Here is a 15,633-nt window from a genome sequence, read left to right on the forward strand (position 1 = left end):
AGGGCACAATCCAAAAAACTTATCTTTTTGTTGCCAAAATAGCTCTCGTAACACCCAAACCATTCATAGCTGATAGCAATGTAATGAATAAAATCCATCCTTTGAATTATTGTTGCCATATTAGGATGCTTTCAAGAAAAAGCTTCTTAGAAGGTAGCGTTTTAAACTGATAATTTTATTGCATTTATTCTTAATGCCCTCATTACTTAGCAGAACTTGCACACTGCAATGTACTGTACAGAGTAACTACAGCTGGAATGATTACAGTCTGATTCAATCAATTTCAACTACAGCATAAAAAAACGGCTGCATCAAGAACCATTGTTTCAAAAGGGGGAATTTGGATAAAGGTGGAGAAACCGTTCTGTACTGGGCTAAGAACTTCAGAGCACAAAGGAAACTCTGAATTTCATCAAGAGAAAAGGGTGCAAGTACTGCCTGTAACGGGTGCCCTCCGCTTGTGAAATGGAATACTAATAGCATACTTGGATATGCAGAGGTCTTACAAAGTAACAGAGAAAAGGACTTACCAAAGAATATTATGCCTTAAAGATGAAATAGAGATCGAGCAAGAATTGCACATGGTCAGGCTAAGTTAGAGTGCATTAAAAATGAAGCTGAACTTCAGCCATACAAATGGTAAGTAAACATGCACAGTGATGAAGCAGCATTAATCACAGAAAACGTATGGAAGCCACACAATAAAATGCTCTGTAATGCATTCAATACAGCAGATGATGCTGAACATGGAGGAAAAAGTGACACTGCTGTGGGGAGAGGAGGGGTAAGGGGGTATGGAGAAGTACAGAAATAAGCAATCCCAAAACTGATTTACAAGTAGAACTTCAAAACACAACACACTGACCATGCAACTCCAAAGCCACAAATAGAGCAGCACATAAAACTGTAGACCAAAGATTAGTTTTTAATACATTTAGTGAAACACAGCACCATCCTAAAGCAACACCAACAATGCAAGAAAGTTGGTAACAGGGAAAGGAGCATGATTTTAGGTAGCTCAAAAAGCTTTAAAACCAAGTTTTGAACAAGATGGGTAAAGGTAGTAAATATAGGGCAATACAGTTTTTCAGACAAAACCTCTGCAGCCCAGCTGTAACCTGACATTTTTATCTTAGAAAAAAGAATATTCTAAGGTAAGGTTCATTACTGAAATGGAATTACATAACATTAGTACAAGATCCTTACAGTGAATAGCAAATTAGTTAAAGGAGAAACAATTCATGCTCCTGTGACGATTCATAATGCTAGAAACTATCTAACAAAGTTCCTGAAGTACATGATGCTATTTCATATATTCACAAAATACCTAGGCGCATGGGACAAGGGCTGCAATGAAATTCCTTGGAAAACAAAAGTGGGAGGAACACTCAAAAGAAAGCACTAGAACATGAAACATGAAAGACATGAAAATTGGTGTAAGGAATAAGGAATCAGATTTTCAAGTACTAAATCATGCAAAAGTATTTATAAAGTTACTTGAAGACTGAAAAGAAATATTTCTGTTATAAAATCAGAGCTGGAGAGAATGTTTTACTTGAGAGTTGAGTAACTCATAGCATAAATATACCATATTTGTGAAAAGGCCAATGGCATCAATAATGCCTAACTTCCAGAAGAGGTAAGGAAATCATTCCCACTGTACTCTGTATTGATGTGAACAGTTTCCATACAAGCTCTCAATTCCAATCACCTGTGTAGAAGGAGGATTTAATTCCAATTCCCATTAGGCACTTTTTGTGTCTAAACATTTAAATATAAATAATTATATGTATATATAAGAAAATATAAATTTGTGTCTAAATATTTAAATTTTCAGCAGAAAGTCTCCCCCCCCCCCCCACCCCCCGGCAAAGCAATAATGAAAAATGCCTTTGTAAGTGACTTAGAAAAACATATTTGCAGTAGACAAAATACTTACTCAGGTTTTATTCATTACTTTTCAATACAAACTAGCTTCCTGAACAAACATTTTGGCTGAAACATCACCAGTGGCATGCAGGCCATTTTCCTGCACAGCTGAAATCATTTCTGAACTAGCAATGGCCATGAATACTCAACTCACTGTATTAGCTGTCAGTCTTAGATTTCATTCCATTGTTTCATTCTCAATTTCATATTCAAAGATACACACCCCCCCCATCAAGAACACAGATTAAACTGCCTTACTCTTCCTTTGTTTTGTCCATTATAATCTTACCACTGAAGTATCAACTTTCAGCATAGAAGAAAAGCTGATTTTTCAAGAGGGCAACACAACTTCCTTTAGCTTCTGAAATGCAGGAGGTAGAGACAGTTAAGCCAGATGAGTATCTCAAGCTGGGCACTGCGAAGATTCCCTGAGAGATGAAGCGTTTCAGCCCAGCACCTATAAGCTCACGGACAATTTTATGAGTTACCCGAATAGAAAATCCAGTTCTTGAGTGATTTACAGACAAAAAGTATGCGAATGCAATGGTGAAAATTTTAATTAATGGGTTAAAAGTGGGAAAATTCATTTAGAAAACACTTAAGTATGTTCAACAATAAGTAGTAAAAAACAACCCGAATGACAAAATGCTCTTGCGTGTTTATTCAACCTTCCACAAACATATGAGGTACTTGGGTAACTAAGGACTTCGTACCAAGTCAGGCAGATGGACTTGTGGACAAGAGTCACTTTTGCCCAAATCAAAATTCAAACCCTTCATTCAATGTAGCTTCATGAGAGCTTTATGAAATTTTACATACAGCCTCTTTTCATTTAACACTTCGAACAGTGTCGACAGATTACCATAGGGATATGGTCTTATCTGCCTGCTCCGATTACACTGTACTTACACTCAAGCATACAGCATACATAGGCCTAAAAGGTCTCTTTGGTGATTTTCACTTTTAATCAACTGGTTGGAATTCATTATACAATAATTGTAAGGAGGTTTCACTGGTAAGCCTCTGTCTTTAGGGGGCATGGTACTGACAGACAGCAATTCCTCTTGAAAAGAAAGAATCCACACACTCTCCTTGCTAAATGAACCATAGATATTAATCTGAAACTGTCCATTAACAAGGAAAGAAACAAACAACACAAAATTCACTACAGGACAAACAGGGTAATGGGCTTCATTCAGCTACCAACTTAAACCCAGGTGAAACTCCATCATTTTTAACACCAGCAAAAATTGCATGTGTCAATACAAAACATCTGCACTTCGATTTCTGCACTGGAACCTTCGCAAAGGGTGAACCCCAAGTATTTACATGCAAGACAACAGCTAATTCTGTATATTGTCCCGCTACCCAGATGGGTGCAACAGTTGGCAAGCAACCACGTATTTGAAGTTCAGCTTTGATGCGACAAGAATCAAACTGTTACCATAAAGAAAAAATTGCTGGGTTTTGCCAGCAGGGTCTAACAATGCAGCTGTTGTGAAGGCCTTTCAACAGGCTGCTTTGTTAATAAACCTAGGAGATGGTGCACCTCATAGGCAGATGTTCCATCTGCACGCTCTACACTATAACTTGTCATTATTGGGTTGAAACTGCAGGCCAGGAAAACGCAAACACAGCTGTACTAGGCCTGGAAACAAGAACAAAAGAATGCATCCTGCAAAAAAGCACACACAAGTATAAACCAAACTATAACCAACACAACCCTAATCTTTATGAAGGTTAACACACAAGGCAGTGCACAGAACTATGGGGAAGCCTAGGTTGTTCTGGGAAAACAAAGAACAATTAGGGTAAGAGAACCACTAAGCGTATTTGGAAACAAACACATGCCTTTAGTTTAAACACACCACAAATTTGTCTCAATTCTTTGATAAGTACACACCTTCTGATGAGCAGTTAATGTAGTGGTGCATTTGCACTTCCAAACATAAATGAATAAACAGCCCAAACCCAGGAAACACTCATTTTCAGTAGTGCCCCTCAAAGGACATCAAGTCCTCCTAGGAAGGATCAGTCACTCTCTTGGTGCAGCACAGAGTAAGACACCAAAGGCTGGGTTAATTGTTGCCTATCTAAAATGGAGTATGGCAGTCAGCAGGATGCACCACTATATTAAAACCCCAAATGGCAAGCAAAAAAATGGGATTTCCAAACTAAATCTTAGAGAAGTACCAGTCAAATCACTAAATAATTTGGAAATCAAGACAACTTTAACCAAATCTAATGAACTGGAGTTGCCATCTAGTCGCAAACACTCTATGTGCTGAAAGAACAGTTAAACTGATTGCAATGTATTTGTTCAGACTGAAAAAACCACTTCTTAACCTAGCATACACATACATGAAATAACATTTATTTTCTAATCATGAAACCAATGACTTTATGAATTAGAACTTCCTGCAGGAACAAGAAAGGAAATTATTCTGTGCAGGGACTGGAGAGATGAACACACACACACACACACACACAAAAAAAAAAAAACACAGAAAAAAAAAGCAAGACAAGAAAAAAAAAAGCATACAAAAGGATTCAAAGAGATCTAAGAGCACCCGTGTCATAGCGCCAGCACCCGGCAACGCAGCATCACAATGCTCTGGGGCAGTGTAAGTCCAGCGCCCTCCCCTCTCCCACTGCCAGAGTGCCCGGCGCTGCCACCAGGACAGAGCTGGCAGCCTGAGGGCATCCGAGAGGAAGCCCTTGAGGCATCGGGGGAATTACTGGGAGGGGGAGGAGGTTGATGGGGGCAACACTTGAAGCTGCACAAAGCTGCAGGAGGTTCGGTGCTGCTGTTCCAGCTCCTGGAGGGAACATGCTCAAAGCTCATCGGATGGATGAATGGGTGGAAATCCTGCTCAGTCATCGGGGAGCTCACCATCCTCATCTCCTGGGCACTGGGGAATTAGGTGAGGGGGGAACCGAGGGAGGAAACACAAAGCTGCATGAAGCTGCAAGAGGTTCTCTGCTGCAGTTGCAGCTCTTGGAGGGGCCATGCTCAAGGCTCATCTGATGGAAGGATAGATGGATGCATGGATGGAAATCCTGCTTCAGTCGTCGGGGAGCTCACCATCCTCATGTCCTCAGCACCAGGGAATTAGGTGAGGAGGGTGCTGAGGGAGGGATCCTGAAGCTGCAGGAGATTCTCTGCTGCAGTTGCAGCTCTTGGAGGGGCCATGCTCAAAGCTCGTCTGATGAATGGACAGATGGATGCATGGATGGAAATCCTGCTTCAGTCATCGGGGAGCTCACCATCCTCATCTCCTGGGGAGAGAGTGGCAGCAGCCAGAAGAAATAGGATGCACAGTTGGTTCAGTGCCCTCCCCCAGTGCTCTGGAGCTCTACTGCCAAGCACAGGAAGATTTTTGCTCTGAGGATTCATCAGACCATCGGCATTCTGGTGGTGTTGGAAGCCCCTGCGATGGCTCCAGGAGGAGGCCGAAAAGGCAGTGCCAGCGTCCCCTTGTCCCCTCAGAGGCATAAGCAGCGTGTGGACCAGGAGCAGGTCTTGCTCGCATGCTCAGGGAGCAGCCGATCGCCAGCACTGGGGTCAGGAAGGAATTTTCCCCCGGGGCAGATTGGCACGGGTCCCCGGGGGTTTTTTGCCTTCCTCTGAGCACCGAGCATCACCACTTGTCAGGGCTCCTGGGGCCATTCTGGCTGCGTTATCGCCTGGTGCTCGTGCACCACGAAGGTGGCCCCTGGTGTCCTGCAGCTGGGGGGGGAAGGCTTTTTTCTCCCCAGGCTGGACTAGCAAGCGGCCCTGGGGTTTTTTGCCTTCCTCCGCAGCCGAGCACAGCCCCTTCATGGGGCTCCTTTGGCTCAGTGTGTCCCAAAGGCAGCTGCTCGTGCTCCACGCAGGTGGCCCTCGTGCCCCGCATCCGGGGGGAGGCAGCCTCCTGGACTCCCACGGTGGCCCCAGCGTGGCCCCGGGACTCGCTGCTGTCCTCTGTAGCATTGAGCACCACCCCTTGTCAGCTCTTCCCTGGCCCTTTCTGGCTGGCTGCTTCCTGCACTGCTCTCGCACCACCACGGCACCGCTCCTGCCCTGCCTTTCCTTTGTCAGGCTGCAAGGGAGGTTTTTCCCAGCTCAACTGAAGGGTCTAAACTAAACCAGACTGAAATCAACTAAACTAAGCTAAACTGAACCCAGACAAGTAAAATAACTTTATTTATAAATAAAACTCTTTCCACCTGTAACAGTTCTGATTTGTGTCTTTGAAAGTGTTTTTGCTGCTGAAATTCCCTTGGCATTTCATGTAAATAATGGTCTTCTCATTGTACAACTCATTGAGCGTGCAGGGAAGGGAATGGAGGAGAACGGAAGAGAACAGAAGAGAAAGCTATGCTATGTCATGCACATAGAATCATAGGTTAGGGTTGCAAAGGACCTTAACATCATCCAGTTCCAACCCCCCTGCCATGGGCAGGAACACCTCACACTAAACCATGTCACCCAAGGCTCTGTCTAACCTGGCCTTGAACACTGCCAGGGATGGAGCATTCACAACTTTCCTGGGCAACCCCTTCCAGTGCCTCACCACCCTCACAGTAAAGAACTTCTTCCTTATATCTAATCCAAACTTCCCCTGTTTCAGTTTTAACCCATCACCCCTTGTCCTGTCACTACAGTCCCTAATGAAGAGTCCCTCCCCAGCATCCTTATAGCCCTCCTTCAGATACTGGAAGCTGCTATGAGGTCTCCACGCAGTCTTCTCTTCTCCAGGTTAAACAGCCCCAACTTCCTCAGCCTGTCTTCATACGCGAGGTGCTCCAGTCCCTGACCATCCTCATGGCCCATCTCTGGATTTGTTCCAACAGTTCCATGTCTCTGTTATGTTGAGGACACCAGAACTGGACACAGTGCTGCAAGTGAGGTCTCACAAGAGCAGAGCAGAGGGGGAGGATCACCTCCTTTGACCTGCTTTTCATGCTCCTTTTGATGCAGCCCAGGATACGGTTGGCTTTCTGGGCTGTGAGCGCACACTGAAGCTGGCTCATGTTCAGTTTCTCATTGACCAACACCCCCAAGTCCTTCTCCACACGGCTGCTTTGAATATCTTCTCTGCCCAACCTGTAGCTGTGCCTGGGATTGGACCAGCGCAGGTGTAGGACCTTGCACTTGGCTTGGGTGAACTTTATGAGGCTGGCAGCTTCTCCTCAGGATTAAGGACTAGAAAAGGGCTGTGGTTAAAACCATCTATTTCCATCTAAAAAGTGGAACTGAGACAACAGTCTCCACTGGAATAAAAATTTCATAGACACGCTCTCTTCTAAGCCCACATCTCAGTATCTTAAACAGAGATTTGTGGCCTGGAAAAGGTGACAGCCTGTGTAGCCTACCAAATACCTTGCAACTCTCAAAGTCTATATCTGACTACAAAGCACAAAAGTACCTCATACCACTGAATAAATGATAAAATGCTGAATGAAATTCAATGTTAACAAATGAAAATGGGCAAAATAACTAACAATACTATTGTGATGAATTTGAAATTTGCACCTAGCATTCAGAAGCAAGGTGTAAGAGTAACTGGAGAGAATGGGTTTTGAGTACGGAAAGGGTGGTTTTTAAAATGTTAACTCAAAGCTTGCCATTGCAAAGAAAAAGGAAGAAAAAGAAAACAAGAGTGGGGTTATGAGATTCATCTATATTACCTCAATTTCTGCCTGTGCATTCTGGCCAAGCACCATCCTGAACACCTTTGGGCCTCTCTTCACCATTCTATGCAACGACTGAAAATTCAGTCCTTTTAAGTTAGCTTTTAAAGTGTAGGAAAGCAACACCACTGTAGTAGGACTGCTGTTTAACTAACACATTCACCTCCATTCACCTCTTTTAACTAATACATTCAGTCCCTCAGCCACCTCCACAAGTCCTAATACTCCCCAGAAAAACAGACGAAGTCAACCCAGAGAGGACACTGATGAGTGATCCAATAAGACACAAGCATACATTTACACCGTAACATACTTAGGGATTAAAACCTATCTAGACATTTTCTGATTTCACCTTTGAGACTCTTCTGTGAGGACGCAACCCTGCTCTCAAGTAAGTCAGTAGGAACAAAAGTTCTCTCTATGCTTTCAAGTACATGAAGACTTGTTTTGTGGAAGCCAAAATCTACACACTTTTCTGCTAAGTGTAAGGGTAACTGGAGTCCGACTTAATTTTAAGACTGAAGATACAACATCTTCATTAAGAAGTTCTAGTAAAATAAGGTTTATTCAGCTATTAAAAAGGTCCTCAAACCCCCTGCAGATTCTCCACATGCCAGTAACGTGGAAAAATGTTCACTTGTCACAGATGCTTAAAAATTTAATCAAAGCATGCCAATGCTCACATATAATGAGAGCTTTTTCCCCGTGGTGACATTGTCGGAATGAAGATTGTGGAATTACCACGTATTTTCAGATGAACTGAAAACTGCCTCTGTTTCTTGGCTGTTACATATGAAAGTATTTTTACCTTTAAGCCCAGACACTTAACTGCATTCCAAAATATGTATATGAGTAACTTTTATCCTTGGTAACTTTCATCACACAGCACAGAATGCTTTGTCTATAATGACTGTTTTCAAAGCTTCAGACTCTCTCTCTGGTCCCAGTAGCCAAGCCAGACATGCAAGTCTGAACAAGCAGTACCGGAACCAAACCTCAGGTGAGGCTAGACCCAGACACTTGGATCTCAGCTCACCTCCACCTTCTTCAAGCTTCAGACTTCTCTAAAGGGTTACCTTCAGTACAGCAAAGTACAACATGCCCATTCTCCAAGTGCCACCAATCTGAAGTCTATCCCAAATGAGCCCTTAAGGTAAATATTCATAGCAGCTACATAAACATATGCTTCACCTTTCCAAGTAGTGACCTATGCTGAGAATACAAAAGTTCTTCCACATTCACACTCTGAATTACTCTTTGGAAGCATGACATCTCACACAGATGTGGAGAAGGCAACTACAGTAGAAGAACATAGAAAGGGACAACATTTATCATCTTGTATCATCAACACTCGCACAGAAAGCAGCATTTACATGATGACATCCAGATACCATGGATTAGCCCTACTGATGGATAATTATACAACAAAATAGTCCTAAACAGAAGAAATCCATCCTCGCTTTGCATAATCACACATCAAACAAAAGCTGAGTTGTACAGTAAATGATACAAAAACTCCACTGGGTTAAGACAATGCCATTTCAACCTTTGCATTCTCTTTTCCCTGGATTTTTAGAGATTTCTCCTTTTCCGTTCATATACAAGAATTAATGTGTCACATTTATAATTAAGCTATCCCCAAATTGTGAGAAAAAATTGGGATTTGCAAACTAAATCTTCCAGAAGTCCCAATCAAATCACTGAGTAATTTGGAAGTACAGACAGCTGCAAACAAATCTAATAAACTGGAACTGCTACCTAGTCTTAAATACTCTATGTGCTGAAAGAACAGTTAAACTGATTGCAATGTATTTGTTTATACTGAAAATACGTTTCTTCACCTAGCATTCACATACATGAAATAACATTTATTTTCTAACCATGAAACCAATATGACTTTATGCATTAGAACATGCTGCAGGAACAAGAAAAGAAATTACTCTGTGCAGGAGACTGGAGAGATGCCCCCCACACACACAGGACCACAGAAACAAAGCAAGACAAGTAAAAGCATACAAAATGTTCCCAAGAGAACTAATAACTGAGAAGGAGAGGGTCACCTACTGCCCAAAGATGAGCATAAAGCTTGCGCATCTTACTGCAATCCCTGGTCACCAATACAACAGAGGAGGTCTTTGGAAACGTTAATGAAAAACACAAGTGCACTGAGCAGAAGCGAAGGCCTAGGTTCAAAATTAACACACTTCCTGCAGTCCTGACAAGCCTATTTAGGAATATTACACCGTGCACCACTTTAGCCTACTGCTTTTAAGCAATCAGTAAGTTTTAAAAGAGGTTTATAGGAAACCAACATCACATTTCACAGACAGATGGTTTATAGCTTAAGTGCTCGACTAAAACCTTCTCTTATCATTCTTTGTATACACTTGAAAGCCACTTAGCTGAAATAAATCTGTGCAAAACAACAGTAAATGACCACTAAAAAGCTTAATTATTCTGCTTTATATCTATGGTATGAAGGGGGGGAGAACCAATCTGCTTTTGAAGCTTGGTTTTAAACTAAGTGGCAAGACAAAGCTTGGTGCAGAGGACATGGTAACTGGGCATAATTCCAGGGTTTAAAAAATATCTTAGGCTTTATATCCTTTCATGCAATTCAGGTTTTTAACAAAAAAAACTTTTCTGAACCAAAATATTGATGTATCTTTGTACATCACAAAAGACCCTTTCTATTACATAACTCTAGACATGAAACACATGGTCCTTGTATTATGTGAGGCGATCTAATATCAATACCTCAGACAAGTCTGAACCATTGCTAAGCACACCCCAGAACTGGAGGCACTGAGTACGACGCCAACAACCTGTCCCAGGCTTTACTGACCCCCAGAGCACAAGGCATGCTTCCACTGCCTCAAGCTCACTTGATTTCTCCCTGAAAGTGTGGTATTAGATGAAGAAAGGCATGTTGTGAATTCCAAGCTTACTGCAGTATTCATTACTGTTCACCTACCTACAGAATACCTCTATACGTATTGAGGAGATATCTGTTGCTAGGTCCATTCATATAACTGGGAGGTGAGAAGCAGGACTCAATCTTTTTACTTCTGAAGCAGAACTATCATTTCCCAACTGAGAACAGCTGCTCTAAGTTTAGGCTGACCATACTAAATAGTCATCAGTATCAGAGAGAAAACACAGATGCTATAAAGAGCAGAACAACACTGGTAACAAAGGGAGGTAAGTGGTTTACTGCATTTTCTTCCTAAGGTGAACTTCCTGACTGCAGGCCCATAAAGCTGATCTTATGGACATAAACATCTGGTGTAGTGTTTGAAACTTTGACATTGAAAATGCCAGACAAAAATCATACATATGCAATATGCAAAAGAAACACAGCTGCTGATTTTGCCTGTTTAATTCATTATCCAACACTTTGTGCTATATCTGGTGTTGCCTGAAGTTTCTGATAAGGCTGTGATAGATAAGGTGCAGTCCAATACTTAACACATTTACAAATAAGATTAATAGATTAGCAACCAGGCAGCTGAACGAGATTTGTACACAACCCCAAGGACAATAAGGATTATAAGAGAAGTCTACGTTAACATCTCTGGCCTTGCTTGAACTGCAAGAAGACGGAGCCCACAAGAAAGGAAAGAGACAACCCATATTACCCCAAAGTCAGTCCGAATTGCTCAGCTGCCCAGGGCTCATGCTCTTCCTCTTAAACAAGCCTCCGATTTTTACACATCACTGACCCTCAAGCTCTGCTAAAGCTGAGAAGCTTGAACCTGACCTTGTACCTTGGGACTACCCTTACTGTGCTTTCAAATAAACAAACAAAATCCATCAGGAAACCATACAGGATAAAGTCATGAGCACACTATGAATTCCCTGTTTAGCTTCCTTTGCAGAAATGCTTCTGTATTAGTAAAGCTCAGCTTTGCAGTTATGTTGCTTATTTGTTGTTCAGTGAATTCAAAAACCAAATACAAGTATTAGCACAAGCTACTAGGAACTGCTACAGTTTTATATATTAAAACAATATAGTCTACCAGACAATGACAACATTCACAGACTACCCCACAGGTACAGCAAGAGGTTTGAAAAACACCCAAACAAACAGTAAACCCACACTATACACACACAAACAGGTTTATAAACTGTGAACTCCTTTTTTCCATCAATCAAACTCTTTGGGAGAGATTTTCTTTCATTAGAGACTGGCACTGTCTGATCCTTTCATATACCTATCCACAAAGAGAACTTTGTTATAGCCACCATCAATCCTGTCTCATATCTCCTATGCAATTTACTATGTGTATTTATTACAACAGAACTTCATTATAACAAACTGAAACTCTACAGCACGTCTCTGGAAGTATTCACTACAGAATGGTATATAATCCCAGCTCTGCCTCTTACTTCCCAGCTCCCTTTTAGGATAAACATGGACTACACGCACAAAGTTTCATATCCCAAAATATAGTTTATGAGAAATGTCATCTGTCAGTTTGCCTTCAGTAGCCAGCATCTCACATACTCTAAGTCAAATTACGTTCAGTCACATTAGACAAAGGAACATAGACCTAACTCAAATACTTACACTTAATGGATAATTGAGAACTGCTCCACTAACTGAGCACTTCTAATTACATTGTTGCTAGGTGGGAGAGGGAGAGTTTCTTATCTCCAGAGCTCTAATCTCCTGTATGCCACACATTGTCCTTCATGAATTGAACTGATGAGTGTACATTAATTATAAAATTCTTTTTGCAAATTAATATAGTAAAGGCTGAAAATCCAGTAATCAGGCCAATAACAGTATCGGGCAATCTGGCATTAGGTGAGCATTTATAGTAGCTAAAGAAGTAAAGGATGGTATTAATGGGAGTTTGCAATTGTGCGAAGTTTTTTTTTATACCCCAATCAGTGTTATTCCATTCTAATGGGTGCAGAATGCTACCTAAAACATGACCAACATCAACAGAATTGTTTCATTCTGTTGCACTGCTAGGCTGGAAAAAAAACAATCCAAAATTAAAGCTTTCAATCATAGAATAGTTAGGGTTGGAAAGGACCTTAAGATCATCTAGTTCCAACTCCCCCTGCCATTGGGCAGGGACACCTCACACTAAATCGTGTCACTCAAGGCTCTGTCCAACCTGGCCTTGATACTTCAGTTGAGATCACGGCTGCAACACCCAGAGAAAGCAATAAAGGTAAACCAACTACCACCATAAAGAAGAGCCAGCATCTTACCGTCAGGAGCAGCATGGGCCGTTCACTCTGCAGAGATGGGGATCTGGGAGCCTAGTGCGACACCAGGACGGCAGCTATACCAGAACAAAGCAGATCCAGAAATGGCAGCCGGGACCAACCAGCAGACCAGGAGGCACCAATGAAAACCCCGGTGATAAGGTGGGGCTGAGACAGCAAATTAAGGCAGCAGAGCCGATTCAGGCAGGCAATTGGACACAGCTGAGCTGGGGAGGAAAGAGGAGAAAGGACCAATCAATGGAGACTGCTCTCACCTGGTTCTGACCTCCACCCACCCACCTGCACAGCAGCAGAGCTGCCCCCCAGCACCCGCAGCTGCAACAGGGCCTCCCATTACAGTTATCACTAGAATGCAGACGGCTTAGCTCACTTTTCCACCTGAGCAAAATTAAGGAATGTTAAAATCCAGGCATCATGCATTGCACACACAGCTTTTGGCAAAGTAACCCTGACCTGATACAAGAAACAATACCAACAGGACCAGGAGAGGCAGCAGGGTCTGCCTTATTTTTTTGCTACTTTTATTTTTTCCTGGAAGCTAATGCAAACACTTCCCCTTACACATTTAAGAGACACTGAACTGGAAAGAATGAAGTTTCATTTTGTACCAGCAGGGCATCAGATGTTATTACATTAACTCGCTAGCCCCAACATTTCTCAGGTATTTTGAAAAGTCACATTGCATTGATTTGCAGAGATCATGGGTATCAAAAAAGTGGGAACCAGAACACACTAAACACAAAACCCAATCTGAGCCATACCGGTACCTTCATTCTTTACCACATTTTAAAGAGGAGACAACTTTTGCCAGTGATGGTGCCTGATGATCATCCCAAAGTCTCATCTTTACTCAAAAAGATGCAAGTCATTATCTCCTTTCCTCTGCCATTATCTGACTTTTAAAACTAATCCTCTTACTTGGCATAAAATCACATTTTGAATCTAAAACCACGTTATTTCAACACCCCCCACCCCAGGTTTTGTTTTGCATACATTTTTCAGAGGAAGCCGCTTTACTTCACTGAGATAATGCATCACTGAATTGCAAGCTCTATGCAGCTGTCACTCTTTGCCGAACATTGAGAAACATAAATGAACTCTGACAAGTCATTTATCTGGTAATTCAGTGTCGGTGTAATAATATCACTGGGCTTTGCGCATTATCAGTGTTAAAGCAGAACTGGAGTTAAAATGCAAATTGAAGGCACCTTCTGTGTATCAGAATAAAAATTACCATAGTTGGTGCCCATCCTGTTAATCCCTTGGGTTCTCAATTAGGAAAGAATATAATGTGTGGATAAAACCAAACGTTACATTCATTAAACCAGGAATTAAATGCTTAGCGGATTTAGTGACACCTATAGTCCCTAAAGGTCTCTAAAAGCAATACCTGAAGTTTGCTATACTGACTCAAACCCCCAGTGAGCATACATTCCCAACAGAAGAGCAGAGAGTGCAACAGCAGAAAGTACAGTATGTAGCAGAATTGAAATTCCAAGCACAGCTCCTAAATTTGCTAGTTTTACTAAGGTCACCCTGCAAGAACTGCCACAATCCTTACCTCTCTCAGTCCTTGCCTGGACACTTGGCCACATACAAACACACTGGCTGAATGGGCATTTGGAAGAGAAGCCAGTGCTTTCCCACAGCTGACAAAGAGTCTGCAGCTTAATTTAGCTCTTGCTATAACAAATCAACCCAAAACCACTGGGGTGCTTGGTTTTGTTTGGTGGGGTTTTTTTAATTCTCCTGGATATGAAGTGATTTGCAAGGATTTCCCTTCTCTCCCAAAGGGGTTTGGAAACCCTTATAGGAAACAGCAACACTGCCTCACGTTCCCCTGCTGGCTGGAGTGTTACTAGCTGATGCAACTCAAGAAGACCAAGTGGAAGCTTGTTTTGACCACTGAATCATAGAATGGTTTGGGTTGGAAGAGACCTTAAAGCTCATCCAGTTCCAACCCCCCTACCACAGGCAGGGACACCTTCCAGTAGAGCAGGTTGCTCCAAGCCCTCTCCAGCCTGGCCTTGAACGATGCCAGGGAGGGAGAAGCCACAGCTGCCTGGGCAGCCTGTTCCAGTTTAATACAATGGCACAGCACCACTGCGGTAGATCATCCAATAATGCTCCCTTCCAGGCTGAGTAAATTTCTGCTGTGCAAGATATCTGTTGTTTTGTCCCCTCTCACTCTCATTCAGGCTCCCAGATTTACAATCTAAGGTCAGAGTTATCTGAACCGTTGTCTGTTTCCCTGCGTGTTTAAGACAGGTTAGAGACAAGCATCAACTGAAATTTAAGATAGCTGGAAAAGGGCCAGTACTGATTACACTGGGGCTACACCTTAAACAAGAGAAGGAAACGGGACAGTAACATGATGTATTTTTTCTGTTATGAAGTTTTTCTGTTAGGTAGGAGGTTGAATGAGAGGTCACGTAACAGAACAAGAACCTCACTCGGGAGAAGCATGAGATAGGATTAAAACAAAGTATTAGCTGTAAGCTATCAGATTTATATACTACTGATAAGTCATCTACTTTGCATACAAAGCAAAGTCTCTCCTTGAGCTGTCCCAACTCCTCTATTATATATTAGGCTTAGATATTAAAATAATCAAGATTTATACTTTTTTTTTTAAAGCAAAATCCAGCACAGATATTTTGCTTTGTAAGCACATAAAGAACTTCTGCATGTTAAATCTGGCAATTGCTGCTAAGGTCAACAGCCAATAGATGGATTATCTTGAGAAGGCGGAGACAATCTCATAAAAGGAGAGCATGAAAACAA

The 15,633-nt window shown here is 42.1% G+C and overlaps 1 long non-coding RNA gene across 4 annotated transcripts in view; it reads right to left on the bottom strand.

Annotated features, from left to right (window-relative positions):
- Positions 1-12,867, bottom strand: part of LOC134166399 (uncharacterized) — a 290,152-nt gene extending 277,285 nt beyond the window's left edge. For all 4 annotated transcript variants that reach the window (XR_009965854.1, XR_009965856.1, XR_009965857.1 and 1 more), the window contains exon 1: positions 12,832-12,867. This is a non-coding gene — a long non-coding RNA (uncharacterized LOC134166399). The remainder of the gene's footprint in view (positions 1-12,831) is intronic.
- Between the last annotated feature and the right edge of the window lie 2,766 nt (positions 12,868-15,633).

Source organism: Pezoporus occidentalis, unplaced genomic scaffold (assembly GCF_034315485.1).
Source record: "Pezoporus occidentalis ecotype Australia unplaced genomic scaffold, CSIRO_AGI_Poc_V1 ctg26, whole genome shotgun sequence".
Lineage (NCBI taxonomy): Eukaryota > Metazoa > Chordata > Aves > Psittaciformes > Psittacidae > Pezoporus > Pezoporus occidentalis.